Source organism: Megalopta genalis, chromosome 5 (genome assembly GCF_051020955.1).
Source record: "Megalopta genalis isolate 19385.01 chromosome 5, iyMegGena1_principal, whole genome shotgun sequence".
Classification (NCBI taxonomy): domain Eukaryota; kingdom Metazoa; phylum Arthropoda; class Insecta; order Hymenoptera; family Halictidae; genus Megalopta; species Megalopta genalis.
The window spans coordinates 27,143,630-27,162,122 of NC_135017.1; the positions used below are offsets into that span (position 1 = coordinate 27,143,630).

The 18,493-nt window shown below is 37.5% G+C and overlaps 1 protein-coding gene and 1 long non-coding RNA gene across 6 annotated transcripts in view; one reads left to right on the forward strand and one right to left on the reverse strand.

Annotated features, from left to right (window-relative positions):
- RhoGEF3 (Rho guanine nucleotide exchange factor 3) overlaps nucleotides 1–18,493 on the forward strand; it is a 384,940-nt gene that overhangs the window by 290,860 nt on the left and 75,587 nt on the right. The window lies entirely within an intron of this gene.
- On the reverse strand, nucleotides 13,027–15,724 carry LOC117222483 (uncharacterized). Its single transcript, XR_004490706.2, has 3 exons — nucleotides 14,599–15,724; nucleotides 13,759–13,908; nucleotides 13,027–13,668 (listed from the first exon to the last, which is right to left on the reverse strand). It is a non-coding gene; the product is annotated as an uncharacterized LOC117222483 (long non-coding RNA).

Consider the following 18,493-nt stretch of genomic DNA (forward strand, 5'->3'; position numbering starts at 1 on the left):
ATGAAAATGCGGAATTGAAAACAAAAAGCGGTAAATTCTCCCTAATTCGGAGATACGATTGGAGTATACGAAGGATACGAAGAGGAGATACGATTATTCGAGCCTTGCGACTCGTTTTTATGGTTATTGACAATCCGTAACTATAAAAACGGTAACTATAATCGTATCTCCTTTTTCCAAATTGTCCATTTGTTTGCAGAATCTGAGCGGCAAATTAGGGAGAATTCACTGTACATGAGACTTGAAATGAGAATTATTTGTTTCTCAATAAAATAATTGGCCCACATAAAATCCGCAATCAACAAATTCGTCGTTCACTAAATTCTCAATAACTTAAACGAACATCCTCCAACTCGTCTTTCGTCCAATAAATAGCATCTTTCAGCAATTACGTTTGAACAAATGCCACCAACGAAGATCGCTCGATAAATCGAAATAAACCTTCAATCGGGTTATTGGAACCGTAATTTCGGTTTTTCTGTAAATTGTCTACTTGAAAAATCGGAATTACTTTTGCAACATCCCGGTAGAATTTAGAAATATAAAGCGGATCAGACCTTATGTCAGAATTGAAAGTAAAATGAGAATGTTGATGGCAGGTTTTCCTGTTCAATTATTCAGTGCTACGTTACAAGGAAGGTTTACCCGCATCGACGGTTGGCAAGCTGTTAATACCATCACAGAAGGACTATTATTCATTTCTTGTCACGTTGCATTACACTGGGAAACTTGTAATTGCAGTCCACCATGTGTTTAAGCGGATCTTTCCCTGCTACATTGCAACGAAGTTACCCAACAATTACAGACACGATTCTGCTGCAGATTATCACTCTGTCTGCAACGATCCCCATCTTTAATCCTCGCGAATCGGCGCCGGGTCATTTGTAACCCATATCTTCATCCGGGAGACCAGTCCGCTCTAATTTATCGAGTTCAGACGTGCTCATTTTTCGCGAAAGAAACAAAACGAAAATGGTAACCAGATATAATTAGCCTGCATCGCCTCGTGGAAATAACCAGACTGGAAAAACAAGATTTGCGTACGAGATCATAATTATTGTAAAACTCTGAAACCAGTATCGAGCTCTGAAAACATCGATTTTTCGTTGTACTTTCCTCGAGCGAATGTCTTCGAAACGATGTCTGCGAAACAATCGATTCTAATTCGTAAAAATAATAACAGTTATACTTTGTCCAACTGCAGTAAATTCTCCCTAATTTTCCTCCGGCTTGTGAGCATTTTTGTTTATCCATGCTGGACAATTTGGGGAGATGAGATACGATTATTCGAACCTTACACCTTGTTTTTACAATAGCTGACAATTGGCAAGTTTAAAAAAAACTCTTTCCAAGTTGTCCATTTTTGATCACAAGCTGGAGGAAAATTAGGGAGAATTCATTGTAATAGGAAAAACTTTTAACGTGTTTCTTTTTAAAGCATTGTTCTTTGTACAGCGTAATACAAAGTTGTAATACAAGTTGTAATACACTAATTGACTTAGATTTTAACTGTTGCTTATAACAAACGTTATTGAATTTTTCTTACTCCTGTTATAATGATACAAATGCTATAAAAAGATATTACAGATCTTTATGCATTTATGGTAAGCGTTATTTTGTAAAACGCTAGGAAATGTACGTAATGGTGAAAATTATTTGTATTATTATTCTATGTCCACCGCGAGGGGCTGTCTACTCTACGTAGGACATTTTTCCCTTTTCTAGACATTCAGAAAATGATGAATAAAAACGAGAATTTGCATAAAGGTCCGCAATAATTAACACCTTCATGCAATGTATTCAGACAGAATTGAACATTACAGATAATTTTGTTCCATATTTAACGATGTTTGTTGGCGATGATATCATACTACCCTTCTCCACCGCGAGCATCATCGAACGCTATACGGTTAATGCAATTGCATTAACAGCTGCATTAATAATTAATAATGTCAATAATGATTCCACTGTTCCATCAGTTCACTTGACTTCTGTCTTCCGCATTCTAATTTTAGATACAACCTGGCCAATTGTATGGATAAATTCAAAGCGAACTTATGTTAAAATCGTAAAGTCAATCGATAATATAATAGCATCTTTCGGACGCGGCTGATGCATTAACCCTTTCAGTGCCGAACAAAGATATATCGTCGTTGATTACACTTAAGAAAATGATGTTTTCCCAATATTTTTAATAAATAACAGTTTTATTTCTTTTTCCTTTTTGAATTTTCTGTGACCACCAGGTTTTATAAAATTGTTACAATTTCTTCCCGGTACTTCACCAAACTACATCAAACAGCGTTAGTATAGTTCGCTCAGGTACACACGACTGTTTTGGACGGCACTAAGAGGTTTAAACCTGAAGTTTCGTAGGAGTTCCGCGCGCGAGATGCTTCCATTTAGTATCCTCTGTACGAATAGAACGTCCAACGTCAGGCATCTTTGCTCTAAGTTTAAGAGACGTTCGATCTGCCCAGGATCCAGAAATAATCGTGGTCGTGGAGTTACAGTGGCCCACAAAAGTGTTCGTACACCTTCTTAAATGCAATAACACTTTCAAAACTGAACTAAATGAAGTTTTTTTTTAGATGATAGAGGAACTAGCCTACGCGAGACGATGACTGAAATTGGAATGACAAAAAAATAAAAAGCTCTCGTTTCTTAACCTTTTTATCTGAGCCTATAACGAAAATTTAAAAAATGTCTTTCGTAGATCTTGGTCACTTATATGCATGTTGAAAATTTTATCGAAATCGGTTCACGTTATTATGAGTTACAACAAATTAAAGATCGCAAAAATCGCAGTTTTATCACGATTTGGACGAAGAACTGTAAGAACTCTGCAGTTTCTGAATTCCTTCAATCCTTCAACGCAGTCACCGAGATCTACAAGAAATATTTTTCACATTTTCGTTACAGGCTCGGGTAGAAAAGTTAAAAAACAAGGATTTTTAATTTTTTCTTTTCATCCCAAGTAGTAGAAAAATTAAAAGAAAGCTTTTCAGCCGTCGTCTAGTGGATCAGTTAATCCGTCATCCAAGAGAAATTCAAGTCGTTTAGTTCAGTTCTGAAAGAGTTATTGCATTTAAAATGGTGTACGAACCGCTTTTGCGGACCGCTGTAAATAATTACGTGCACGAGTCGAGGAAACAAGGTGCCCGATCCGCGAAAGGCGAAACGATGTCCCATTAAAGGACAAAGAAGGTTCTGAATGCGCGTCGAACCGGTAGAGCCGTGTACACAGAAGATTATTCATTGGATCGTGTGATAAAGTCGACGAACGGCGCGCAGAAGTTCCAAGCGACAGTGGTTCCTTGATAACTAGCTCTATCAAGCATTCTCGGATCGATTCTTTCGTATGCATTGGAGGCAGGGAACCGAGGAACAGATAGATTGAAACGATTACCACCCCGCCGGGTAGTCTTTCATTCGAGGGGATGGCCGGCATAAAGACCTTTTATGGCGAGCACCGCATCCGTGCGTGCATTTATAGTGGACGGTTATGCTCCGGTTCGAATACAAGAAACAGCATGACTACCTGAGTGGATTCGATGGCGGCCGGGATGGTGGAAGCACCGCGTTGGATCGCCACGACAAAGGAAGCCCGAGGAAACGATTTCGTTAGGCCGTTATCGCGACTATCGGCGAACGGCGCGTGCCGGGCGGCTCATCTGTATGCAACGAAAACTGCCGTATCGTTCTGATAAATTGTACGTGCATGTGCGTCTCGCATAGTTAAACCATCGATTCTTCTCTTGGTATTCCGTTTCCCTTCGTAATAGGTTGGCCAACGTGCCGTGGCTGCTGGCTCTGGCATTTCGATCACGTATCCGTCATTACTATTCGTCGTTCGCCGACGTCCAAGCCGGAGCCAATAATGCCCAGGTTGTTTTTAATTGCCGCCGGCCCGATTCGAAGATTTCCGAGACCGTCGGGCAAACATTTCACTGCGTAAATCGCGGGATTTCGTTGATATCGACGACGACGCGCGAATATGCTAAAACGCTGCAGCTCCGTGGCTTACTTTTATGACGTGTATCGTCATAATACTCTTATTGTTCATAGAAATTCAAGGCCGAACATATCAAATTATCGAAATTATTAGGTTGTGCACAATAAGTAGACTGCGGATTTTATGCATTTATAACGAAAATCGGTGACAGTAATTTGAAACAGTGTGCAAATTAAAATAATTGAAAAGTAATAAAATAAATTTAAAAAATAATAAAATTATCAAAGGAGAAATTAAATGCATATCTGGCACCTGATCCCTTAAAATCGATGCAACGAATCTTTTTTTTTGCATAAAAATCCGCAGTCTAGCAATAAGTCTGATCGCGTTTTCTTGTAAGAAAATATAGTACTTTGCAGTCGTCGACGCGAACGGACATGTTATGCAATTTCAGTCCAATCTACCCTGACTTAAAGTAGACAATTCTAGCTTCCATTTGAGCTGAGTTGCATAGAAATAGCTCAACGGGAACGTATCTTAAAATCCATCTTAATTTTCCCTTTTAAATCTTGTAACCCCCACGATGTCAGAGGCCGATTCCTTTTAATTTTTCAAAATTATCTCGTCATTCTATCGCAATATAATCTACCCTATCTAAAAGTAGACACTTCCAGCTTTCATTGAAGCTAAGGTACATAGAAATAGCACCACGAGAACATCTCAAAATTCATCTGAACAATTGCTTTGAATTCGTGTGATTTTCCTTGTATTTTCCTAGCTGTGTCAGAGGTCCTCAATCTAACATAAAAACTTCTTCTTAAGGGGAGGTTCTCATCTGGAACTTTCAAGAAATCGTGTTTTTTCCGTTCTTCACTTTCTACGATGCTTCAAGAATATACAGTTAAAAGGAAGTTTCAAGATTTTAAGAATTGTTGAAGTTGAAAGCCTTTCATCGCATAAAACTCTGAACGGAGTTGTGCTAATACAATTATATTGGAATTCAGTCACGTAATTTAATTACATTGTACTTCAATTCGATTGTAATTCATCTACATTCTACTTCAATTACATAACAATTCGATTACGCAATTCGAAGCATTCTGCTAATGCCAATTGCTAATTATTTTAATAACGAGTGAAACACAATGCAACTGAAATAGAATGTAATTGAAATATAATGTAATCGAATTTTTTATACTTTCAAAGATTCACTGTCTCGGAAATACGCAGCTTGCTAATATATAATATATATATATAATATTATATATATTTTATATTTATATTATATATATAATATTTTTGGTTTCGCAGAGAAGAGAATTTTTCGACAACCCTTATAAAATGAGGAAAAAATTTTTAATAGTTAAGGAAATTCATTCTTAATAATTAGATGGAATAAAAAATTATATAATTGTTTGTACGCTGAACAAACACGTAACAAAATATCGAAAACCTCAGATTACACAAAAGCAAGACAAGATTATATTATCCACATTTTTTCAAGAACGAAAGAATATTTCAGCAAATGTATTGTCTTGTATTCTGGAAGCCCTAATTCCAAACGCTGCAAACGCGATGCATCGAACAAATTTCGGCCAAAGGAACGTTCAAGGCCGTCGAATCGGGTATCGCGAGACCAGAAATTCAGAATGCATCGTAGCTGCGCAACGTTAATCATTGACGTGGCGAGAGCACTGCCGGGAAATTTAACATTATCGCAACTTCATGACCCAGAGATTTTCCATAATTGCGAGCCAACGACGCGGAAGTGATCCGCGCGGCGTTTTCGCGAGCGGAGAGTCATTGGTATCGTGGTTCCACGACCCAGTGGTCATCGAATTCTGTGTCACGGAGTCACCGATATTGGCATTTCATGACTTCGGCTCCGCCATTATTGAAATCCCGCGACCTAACTGTCGCCGATATCATGCCACCGGGTTCGATTATCCTCGGTATTGATCTCGAACTTCTCAGATTCTATCCGCCACTATCCCCCGAACGAGCTGGCGATACCGATCGTTCGCTCGAAACTGCAATAAAATGTCTGGACGATCCACTAATACTTCCTCCGCTACTTATCGACCGTCTTCATCAAGTCGTGCACGAGAGCAATGAAATATAGCCGAGAAGCTCTGCAGAAGGAAATATACTTGATCCCCGATAACTCAGTTTGCCTATAGAGAAAGAGAGCTAATATACGGGGTGTTTCATTATTCACGGTTTACAAATTGGGTCGGACAGATTCTATGGCTGGAAATGAGACGGAAATGGAGGATAACGAAATTGCGTGGGAGGGTTCGTTTTAAATTCTCTAGACATGCTGCGTGTTACAATTTTAGGTAATTGTATACACAAATTTCATTTGATGTTCTTTACGCGAAATACAACATCATGATCGTCGCACATGTGCGACGCTGGTATAGCGAACATGTTAATCCACCTAATGTAAACAGAAAAACAAATCCCAGAAATTTTCACGAATTAAATTCTTTCGATGTTTCTGCTGGTTCATGTTGCATTTATTCATGTTCGTCGCAAATGCATAAAATCTACTGATTACGAATTTGCATTTAATGCATGGACTGATTGCGCTCGTTCTCTCCCTGAAGAAAACTCGATAGAATAAATGGCGTTACTCAAAAAACCGTATCATGGAGTAAAATAAATTTGTTTATCGATTAAATACGTTTATAAATAGTGCATAACAAAAGATATCCTTCAGAATTGTTATCGTTCCATTTCCAAAAGAAAATATCAAGGAAACGAAATGCAACAATTTTCGAATATACTTCAGAAATATTTTATTTCCAAATAATTTATTTACAATCGAAATCTGAATTCGCGGTCTCGCGAGTTAACTCAAAACTCAATCGACTCGGTTCGAAGCGAAATGTGTGTCGATTCGCAGAGGTTCGAGGCCGTGGATGTTTAAAATCGCAATCTCATCGCCGATATTTAAGCATGCACGCCGAAGTTATCCCGTAACTATCGATTCCGATGACTCCTTCCACCGTGGAGTCGGTTTTCCAGCGCAGTGTGGGTCACCGGACAAAAGGATTTTAATCTATCGAGAATAATTCGCGGCCTGGAGCATCGCTCGTCCTCTTTCGCCGTCTGAAATCGCTTGCATCGCGGTCGAGTTCAAACAATTCTGATTAACGCTCGTCGTCGGCGCCGAGTAAAAATGAAGCGCGTGCCCTTCAAAAATCGGCGAAATTCCCGGGCTGTCTCGAGGAAAATGAACGCGTCGATGGCCGAGTGTCGGTCGCGAACGATTTACATTTAGGCAGCGCGTCGAACGAATTTCTCGGACGCTTTTCCATGAAAAATATCGTGTTCTCGTTTCTTTTTCCTCTCTCTCTCCCTTTTTTTTTATTTGTTGATCCGAACGTCAAGCACGGATCATTTTAAGCCCCGAGGGACATTGTTCCAGATCAATTCGATCGTGTAATCCGCTGTTTCTATTTCCGGTGTCGCGTGGAACCAGTGTGTGCGTGGCGCAACGAGAATACAGTAATACATGGATTCATGCACGGTTTTCTACATCCCTAAGCACCAGAGTTCGACAGTAATCCATTATTTCGCGATTACTTTTCTAATTGATTGCGAAAAGCAATCATGGCAATCGTAATTATTAATCGACTAATCGTTGCTAGAATGAAACGGTAATCATGATTGCATTTGGTAATCTGTAATTATTAATCAGTAATCGTAAAAAAAGGCTACCGCTGCGTTATAAAATACATGCAGATTTTCTGGAAATTATTCGGTATTATTATTAACCACCATAACACTGAATCTTTCAGTTGCTCATAATAATCATAATAAGTTGTACACAGTATAAATATATTTTCAAATTCTTCTCACGTCTTTACAATTTTGTTTTTGATCTAGCCATTCTTGTCAAAAGTGCATAAAATCTGCGGTCTAATTAGGACGAGTGTACTCGTGAAAAACAGCTAACCGATTAGATTCTAACGTTCGTATATACACATCGAGCACTTATTGTAAATTGGTCGAAATAAAATCGCTTTCGATATTAACGCTTTTGTTGTTCAACCCTAAAGTCAAGGTTATCCGAAAGTCATAGTATAGCAGTTCGTTGAATTCATTTTTTCATCAGCAATAACCCTACGAAGTCAAAAATACAGTGTGCCATTTAAAAAAGTCAATGCCACCTTGACATTTAGTCGAAAAACAATAGTCTTCGAAATTTGTTGCATTTCAATGTGCAGTCGACTAAATATATAGATATATACACTTCGAGCACTTATTGTGAATTGGTTGAAATAAAATCGCTTTCGATATTAACGCTTTTGTTGTTCAACCCTAAAGTCAAGGTTATCCGAAAGTCATAGTATAGCAGTTCGTTGAATTCATTTTTTCATCAGCAATAACCCTACGAAGTCAAAAATACAATGTGCCATTTAAAAAAGTCAATGTCACCTTGACGTTTAGTCGAAAAACAATAGTCTTCGAAATTTGTTGCATTTCAATGTGCAGTCGACTAAATATATAGATATATACACTTCGAGCACTTATTGTGAATTGGTTGAAATAAAATCGCTTTCGATATTAACGCTTTTGTTGTTCAACCCTAAAGTCAAGGTTATCCGAAGGTCATAGTATAGCAAGTCGTTGAATTCATTTTTTCATCAGTAATAACCCTACGAAGTCAAAAATACAATGTGCCATTTAAAAAAGTCAATGTCACCTTGACGTTTAGTCGAAAAACAATAGTCTTCGAAATTTGTTGCATTTCAATGTGCAGTCGACTAAATATATAGATATATACACTTCGAGCACTTATTGTGAATTGGTTGAAATAAAATCGCTTTCGATATTAACGCTTTTGTTGTTCAACCCTAAAGTCAAGGTCATCCGAAGGTCATAGTATAGCAAGTCGTTGAATTCATTTTTTCATCAGCAATAACCCTACGAAGTCAAAAATACAGTGTGCCATTTAAAAAGGTCAATGCCACCTTGACATTTAGTCGAAAAACAATAGTCTTCGAAATTTGTTACATTTCAATTCGTAGTCGACTAAATACTGATTAACTTTCATTCGAGGCATTATCTCGTTAGATTATCGGAAGTGCTTGGAAAATCGTGGCCACAGTTACATGCCAATATGTATACATATTGTTACGGCGAATTGTCCAAATCGAGTCGCTGTAATGTGAAACTGCCCTGTTGTGGCAACCCCTATCTTCTATTATTTATTAAGGAGTTATTCACAACAGAGCAGTTTCACATTACAGCGACTTGATTTGGACAAGTTGACGTAACAATATTAACACAAATTTACAATTAAACTGAAATTGTCGTGTCTAATCGCAAACGGCGAATTCATGCGTTCAGCCGCTTACGTCCGACGCTCACAGGAAATTCTACCCTTCGCCGAGCACGATTTGTAATCATCGATTTCCCATATTTTCGTGTATCGTTTAGGTTCCCGTTTCGCCGATACGAGGCGTTGCTGACACGGTGCTCGATCGTTTCCCTAAATCCGACCTCTTCGGTCTCCGATTAACCGGAGATTCGGCAACCGTTAGGCCCCGCCGGAAAAAGGAAGTGGGTTGAAAGCCTTCCACGTTCGACGTATCTCGTTGCGATCTAAATCCTTTCCAGACGAACAGATCTGTTCCATTTAACTCGTGAAAAGCAGTAACTTCGGTTTGACTTAACTCGCGGATGGAAGTTTCGTACAAAGCCTATGCAGCGCCGCGGCGAGATAAAGTGAACTGGAAATCGAGCACGTCTAACACGCGATATTTTACGTGCTCCAATTGCGTCCGGACGGAATCTGAATATTCCCCGTGGCCTTCCGGATCGTTTTCTCTTTCGCGAACGCCTTTCAGTGTGCGTGATCGCCGGATCGCCGACCCTTTAAATCCGTGGACCGGTCCGATCCATATTTTACAGTCGTTTTTCCTAATTATGTTAGAAGTGTTCGCGTATGAAATCCTATTAGATTCGATCGGAAGACTTCGAAGATCATTTATAATGTATATGGATGGTAATCCGACGTGAAATTCTACTTTTTTGTCAATATTTTACTTGTTGGATTAAATTTTGGCGTACAAGAATTTCCTTTTTTCTATGGCGAATTATTAACGACCGAGATGTCCGGAACACTTTGTCACATAAATCGTAAGACCGGAGTTACGTTCCTAAAATATCGAAATCCTCTGTTCGGACTTGTTCAATAGAGTTCGAGAAAAATTTATAACGTGTCAATCCAATTTCTTTACGCCGACGTAAAAATCTATCTTTTGGTCAATATTTCACTTGTTGGGTTAAATTTTGGCATTTTCTTTTTCTTCTGTAAAGAAAATTTGCCAACTTTGACTGACGATAACTCCGCGAAAAATCATCGTAGTATGATGACATTTTTTTGAAATTGCAGCTTGTAACCTCTACTTTAAGATAACGTTACTAAATTTTAAGCTTGAGGCATCCTCATCACTGTAACCCTTTAAATGCGACACCATGTTTGTGATATTGAAAATCGCTAAGTTGACGAAAAAAATTGAAAATTGACGAAATGCACGGGCCGTGCACAATTTTTTTCAGAGATGCAGTTTGCAGCCGAGTGAAGTTTGATCCTTCCCCTGTAATTTAAAAAAATAGGAACTCGACTGCGATTTTTTTCTCGCAAAGTTACGACATTTTAAAGCAACCCTTTAAACTAACGAATTTTTCTATGCTATAATTTTGTCGAGCAGTGTGAATTATTCATCTAGCCGTCTCCTATCGAATAAGAAATCAATGCTAGACAGTGGGTAGCCTTGAACTCGCCGATGGCAACCTTCAGCGAAAGCGATCGAAGCCGCTTCAGCCGAAAAACTTCTGTTTTCCAGCAACCCGTTGAAATAAAATAAATGATCGGGATGAACGGTGGAGTCGCGACGTGACGTTATTACAAAAAGCGAAGCCGACGCCACCGTTGCCCCGGGATCGTTCTGAGAATTGTGGGAACGCGGGTTGAGCTTTCGTTCCGTGTGAACGTGGCCTTAGAAAAAGTAGCTTGCCCCTACGAGCGTCGTCGTCGTCGTCGTCGCAATTCTACGCGAACGACGACAGTGGAATTCGCTCGATCGTTTGCTGTTTCTTGCCTCCCGTGCTTCTTTTCCTTTCATTATTCCTCGGTGGCTGCCTTTCCTTCCTTCCTGCCGCCATTTATATGGACGGCTGATTGCGCCGTCACCGCGTTTCCCTTTTCTTCGTTGACAATGACCTTCCACCGGCTCCGAATAAAACCAAGGGAAAACGTCGTCACCGTAGATTCGCGCTTCTGCGAATTCCGAAAGGTCTGAAGAAACAGTGACGCAATACTGGCATTTCTCTGCGAGATTCCGAGGTGGTACAGCGTGAAATGTTTTCTTTTTCTATTATTAGCAGACTGCGGATTTGTATTCAGAATAAAAATTGCCCGCGTCAGTTGCAAGATATAGAAGCTGCGTATACATTTCTTTCATTCATTTGATCATTTTATTTCGTGGAAAATAATACAATAGTATTTTGAAGTTCTTTCTATATGTTTTTACTGATTTGTATTTGATCTACTTATTTTTGTGCGTTTTTCACACTAATTACCAGGTCGAATAAAAAACTGCGGAGACATTAGAATTTAGAATTTCAAGATATCTTTATGTGATACTTTGATTTTCGTAGGTTAAATGCACGCAATCTAATAATTCTGTGATTCATTCCCATATTGTATATAACTTGTAATATGTAATAAATAAAGGATAATATATAGACTGCCTATTTTTGTAAGGAATGTAGGTCTGATAAAGATGTCTTTTCCCTTGTAGACATGTTGGATTTGTTGGAAAACGTTCATTATGTGTCTGTGCTTGTAATTACTATTGCACTATCAAATTTATCAAAGAAATATTTATAGAACAGATACTGTATGTTAAATTAAATTTGCAAACTATGTTCAAAAAATATAAGACCCATAGTTACATGAATCTGCGTCTCTCGTTTGAAGAATGTCGACAATGGTGAATTCTTACACTTTTCTGATCTTTTTCATTCTACTTATTACATTCAACTTCGAAAAGTCGAAGTTACGTTACGATTTAAAAAGTTTCCATTTCCTAAAAAAGTTTGCAGTTTAACAATATACGTTATTGCAGATGATTTATAACGTGGACATTTTTACCTTAATCGTGACTGTACATATATTTTTGTTTAAAAACTTGTATTAAAATAATAGTCTCAAAGGAATGAGAAACATTTGTGTTTCATGCTTTGTACGTTTTATACATATGTTATGTTATTATGACAAACATCGACATTTCATACATCTAATTATACAAACGCTTCACTCTGAAATCTGTCAATTATATTTTCTTGAACGAAACGATCTCATTCATCACGACAGTGATTTATTTATTCGAAGCTACCCCTATATAATCATGCACATACAAAATGGTATAGTATAAATTGACGATAATAACAACAATTTGATATTTTTTGATGGTTTAATGTTTGTAAATACGTAATTGAAATCTGTCAATTATATTTTCTTGAACGAAACAATTTTATTCATCGCGACAGTAATTTATTTATTCGAAGCTATCCCTATAATTAGGTATATACATAATTGTATACTATAAATTGACAATAATAACAACAATTTGATATTTTGATAGATTAATATTTGTAAATACGTAATTGAAATCTGTCAATTATATTTTCTTGAACGAAACGATCTCATTCATCACGACAGTGATTTATTTATTCGAAGCTACCCCTATAATCAGGTATATACATAATTGTATACTATAAATTGACAATAATAACAACAATTTGATATTTTGATAGTTTAATGTTTGTAAATACTTAATTGAAATCTTTCAATTATATTTTCTTGAACGAAACAATTTTATTCTTCTTGCGACAGTAATTTATTTATTCGAAGCTACCCCTATAATTAGGTATATACATAATTGTATACTATAAATTAGCAATAATAACAACAATTTGATATTTTGATAGTTTAATATTTGTAAATACGTAATTGAAATCTGTCAATTATATTTTCTTGAACGAAACAATTTTATTCATCGCGACAGTAATTTATTTATTCGAAGCTACCCCTATAATCAGGTATATACATAATTGTATACTATAAATTGTCGATAATAACAATAATTTGATATTTTTTGATAGTTTAATATTTGTAAATACGTAATTGAAATCTGTCAATTATATTTTCTTGAATGAAACAATTTTATTCATCGCGACAGTGATTTATTTATTCGAAACTACCCCTATAATCAGATACATGCAAAATAGCATAGTATAAATTGACTATAATAAAACAATTTAATATTTTGATAGTTTAATATTTGTAAGAACTTAATTGAAATCTTTCAGTTACATTTTCTTGAACCAAACAGTTTTATTCATCAAGACAGTGAGTAACCTCAAGTTATCTTTATTATAATACTGTGCATTAGATATCAAGCATCGTCTTCCCTCGAAGGACATAACTACTTAGTTGACAAGCAGTAGCGAAGCCGAGAAATGCCACTCTCCGTTAGGTCTTCGGACTTGACGGACCTTCCCTGTGGGAGCTTGCCTGACTTCCAAGGTATCGATTGTACTTTGGGTCTTCAGGAATCCTTTGAGTAGAGCTCCGTAGTCCTCTGCGGATCTTCCAGGGGATGGCTAAGAAAACTTGATCTTCTGAAAATCTGTTGAAAGAGCTCCGCCATGATAGGAATTCCGAAGACTTTCAGAGGATCTACGAATATTATGCAAGACAGTTCGAGCCTTGTACGAACCTTCGAGATCATCGAAGGGACCTCCGGAGTCTTCGAAAAATCTTTTGAAACATTAGGGTGATAATAGTGACGTTGACTGTTCCAAGTCCAGTACTTGTAATTTAACTATACTACATGGCGACTTTTTTGACATTGTAAATACGGATGTTACTAGTGATAAGAAAAAAGTTACTGCCTTATGGAGAAAAATGTGAACCAAAAGAAGTTCATATTAAAAGTTATCGGAATTCCAGTTCTAATTTCACGTCACATCTTAACACTATGCCGCCCGGTGGCACCACGCTGGTGCCATGCAAAAACTATCTGTTGTATGCCGGTGGTACCACTTTGGTGCCATTTTAAAAAACTCAAATAACATTTGAACTATATTTCTTGGGTGTTAAAAGGCAGCAAACTAACTATAGCATTGTGCTTATTTACTAAGAATTAAGTACGAAAATTCTTGGATGACATATCTTAATTTTAGGAATTTATATTACCGCCATCTTCGAAATTTTTTTAAAATCTAAAATTTCCAAGCTATTATGCCGGCATCAAACAAAAGAATCATATCTAAGATCTGCGGGCGGCATAGTGTTAAGAGACGTCAAGGATTAGGTGCTATCAAAGAGTAAAAGATTGCAAAGTCAAAATACAATCAGAAAGTTCTATTTCACAAAACAGAAAATTCTATTCCATTCTATTTTACAAAATAGAATTTAACAAAATACGATCGGAAAATTCTATTTTATGAATAAAGTAAACGTCTCGATCATATCCATCCTAGAAATATTTAATAAATGTATTTCTATATTCAAAAAATGTTAAAAATAACTGATAATTTTGATGTATTATATTTACCTATATCCTTCAAAATGTGCACATCCTTTTGTTCGAAAATTTTGAATGACGAATAAATTAAATAGGTTTCTTATTCGCGACTAACGAATAACTTAATTATCTCCGCGAATAACAAATAGTCAAACGTATCTGTTATTGTATCCATCGTTATTCCGAATAACATTTGCTCAACACTGGCCACAAGGAACAACCGGTGTCATCACCACACTCGATAATCGTCGGCACTCGTCTGAATCACTGTTATAATATCGCCTGACAGACGTGCGGACCTTTCCATCGCATCGATTCACCCTATCTCGCGGCACGCCGGTTCTCCGCGCATTATCAGGAACGAATTTCTCGGAATGTGATTCAGCTTCTATGGAACAGTCATGCGAACGGAATAACGAGCCGCCGGATGTATAATCTTGAATGGCAAATCCCTCGTGGAAAGAATCGTGCGCATCGTATTATCTTTACGAGCGTCTGGATTCGCCGTTGCATTGATCGAAACCGTATCGCGGGCCGATCTAAATTTTACCATGATGTCCCAAGCAGATTGTCGGCTTTCAAAACTCGGACGCAGGAAAGAGGTTAACGCAAATGGTAAACAATAACGTCTCGCGTGTAATCAAATTTGATTGTCGCCGTTCCGGTACGGAACTCGCTCTCGGTCCCCTCAGCAGTTATTATTAGATCCGTGCGAAAATAATTGCAGCTTTTCAGATTGTTTAGCGAAATTATTATAGTAACTTCAGGAATCTAGATTAGTATAATATCGAAGGCATAGTGTTTGGTACAGACAATTTAGTGTAAAAACTACTGTATACGTTACATCTACATGTATCTCTATAATTGTAATCCCACAAGTGGGATTAAGCAGTTATTTAGTTAAGCAGATGTATAATTAAATAAATAAATTAAGAAAAAAATAATTGCGAGTTTCGTTGCCGTGGTATCTGCGATGCACCGTTTCAAAGCCGCAGGATTCGTCCAGTAAGATTTTATTTTTATTTCTACCTTGTTCCGCGCTGTTCATTAGACGCCGCAGTGAAAGCAAATTCGTGCGATTCAATCGAATGCTATCGAAACGACGCATGAAGCAATGCTCGCTTCATTGAACAATCGTTCGGCCGGAAGAGCAGCGGCGAACATGCAGCTCAAAGTCGATTTTGAAAAAAAACTTCAAGTGGAAGAGGATTTGCTTCTTCCCGACGAGTGTTTTGCAGATGACTCGGCGAAAATTTCATGAAACGTGTTGCAACGCTCGGCTTCGCGCAACACGCGAAATTCTAAATCTGACATTTTTAACACCCGAACGGCAGATTTTTTAACGAAAATATGACCTAGCATGCTATGATCGTTTCCAATTTTATGCAGGGTGACTCATCTAACTCGAGGATCCAAAATATCGAGCTTGTTTTTTATAGTAGGCAAAATAAGCAGGATATTTTAGATGCTCGAGTTAGATAAAACATTCCGTGTGTCAATTTCTTTCAAGATATCTTTAAGATGCTTTCCCAAAAAGAAAGTTTTTCATTAATTGTCGCATACAAATCGATAGAAAACAGCTCCTACCATTAAGTACGCGATTCCCGGGTCTATCGATATCGTTTGCAAGCCTTTATCAGTGGAGTTTTTATTTCCTGTGCAAGTGTGCGCGACGTCGATAAACGTAACACCGTGCGACCGTGTTTATTCGCGAGCCACTCGATCGTGAACTTGTCAATAGCATCAAGAATACCCAGGAAAGGTTTATTTCACGGTTCGGCTGGTGTTCTGGCGATCTGTTCGCCGAGAAAGAAAATGAAACGAAAGCAGAAGATGCGCACGGCTCCAGATACCACGGCTCTCTTCCAGTCTTTCCCTTTCTCGTTTTCTCCCTCCCTCTGGATGTTGTTTTTTCTCGAATTTGGAACGTTTCCAGACTTCGGCTTTTTTTCTATTTTTTCCCCGTGTCGTGATTTGCGAGAAATCGTTTCGCATGTTTGCCCGGAGAACAGCGATGTTTGCAAACACTCGGATTCGCGATGCGTCCATCGCATCGCCGCGAGTCGTGAAGCTCTGTTCCCAGAAATACGCGAACGATGGATCGATCGCACTATCGTTCGTGGATGTCGCTTTTAATTGCACTGACGATCAAAGAGAAGCAGTCTTTCGCACCCTTGACTGCTACAGGTCGCATAACAGGGGTTTGTTTGATCGATTTCGCTGGCCAAAATTATTTTCCTCGCGTAAACTATCTAAAATAATTATTTATGATATTTTCACTTAGAAAAAATAATTCTCAAGAAATATAAACAATTACAAAGAAATGAATCTTATTAATAAAATATTCATAATATTATTTTTGTAATTTAATGGACTCAAAACGTGCCTACTTATTTTATTTATGGTATTTCAGTATAGTGGGAATAATTTTAAACGTTGAAAAACAAATATTATTATTGTTTGCGTTGTGCGAAGGCTATATAATTATTAAAAAAGGTGTAAAAGAAACTGAGAAGAATCAAGTATAAATTAAAGATCATGAAAAACTGTGATGCTACGAAAAAGTATTAAAAACTAATAAAAAGTATTGAAAACTATTGGAAAGTATTGAGAAGTATTAAAAAGTATTAAAAACTATTAAAATGTATTGAGAACTATTAAAAAGCATTAAAAACTATTAAAAAGTATTGATAACTATTAAAGAAGCATTAAAAACTATTCCAAAGTATTGAGAACTATTATATTAAGAAGTATCAAAAACTATTCCAAAGTATTAAAAATCATTCCAAACTATTGCAAAGTATTGAATCTCAACAATTCGTTTTTTGCTTCGTGAAATAAACAACATCGAATTTTTCTAACGAACGTGTCGAACGAGTCTCATTTGCATACGCATCGTTTAATCAGTCCCGCCATATCAAACGACAATTTACATAACTATAGCTCGGCGTTGCTGCACTAGGAAGCATCGTCGGCCACGTGGAAGAATTCACTTTCTCGCGCATCGATCTGAAAAAAATAAACGGAAAAGCTTGTTTTGTAATGCGTGTATGTGGAAAGGAAGCCGTGGACGTAAAACGGCGAGCACTCGTTAAGTGTCATTGTTCGGGCGTAGATTCTGATTCGAACGTCAGATTACTCGGGTATTATTGAAAGCACGCCATGCATGATTGCGGCGCGCTGTCATGAATATGAATTGGCAAATAGGATTGCACTTCACACGCGAAAATTCATCACGAACGATTTACGGCTGCTCCGCTTCTCTCCCGTCGGCGCGGCGACTGAATTGTGCGCCGATGAAGCCGTGTGTACAACCGCGCGGAGGTTTTTCAACGACTCTTTAAATCCGACGCTCTTTTCGCCGTTGGAGCAGTTTCAATCGCTCGCGTCTTATAACGAATCCGACGTGGTCTCCGCTGGTCATAAAATCAATTGTTCTCCACCGAGAGGAAGAAGTAATTCTCGCGACTTGTCTCTTGTTCTTTGTCTCTTTTTGGCAGAGAAGAGGTGCCAAATTATGATCGGTCACCTGAATGGTACCCTGTGAATTGCTTTGTTGTTTATTGTCATACTGCAGATTCGATGCGTTCGTGGGAAAATTGGATAGTTGAAATTTCACATGGTAGAAGGATCAAAAGAGACGCGATTAATGTACATTGTTTTACAACAATAGCAAGACTGGATTTATTTAAGCTTTGTATGATTTATATTATAATATATGCTTTGATAAAGGAATGTAGCTAAAAATTTCTCCTAGAGAGATTTTTATAATATCTGAAACTATATGAAAGAAACAGTCAGAAACCAGTCATTTAAACTGATTTGGTAGTTTTAGCGTTAAAGTGTCAGTGTATGTATTACTTTTAATCTAGTAAAATGATTAAAGGGAGAATAAATTTATTTTGAAGTATCCAAAGTATTAATG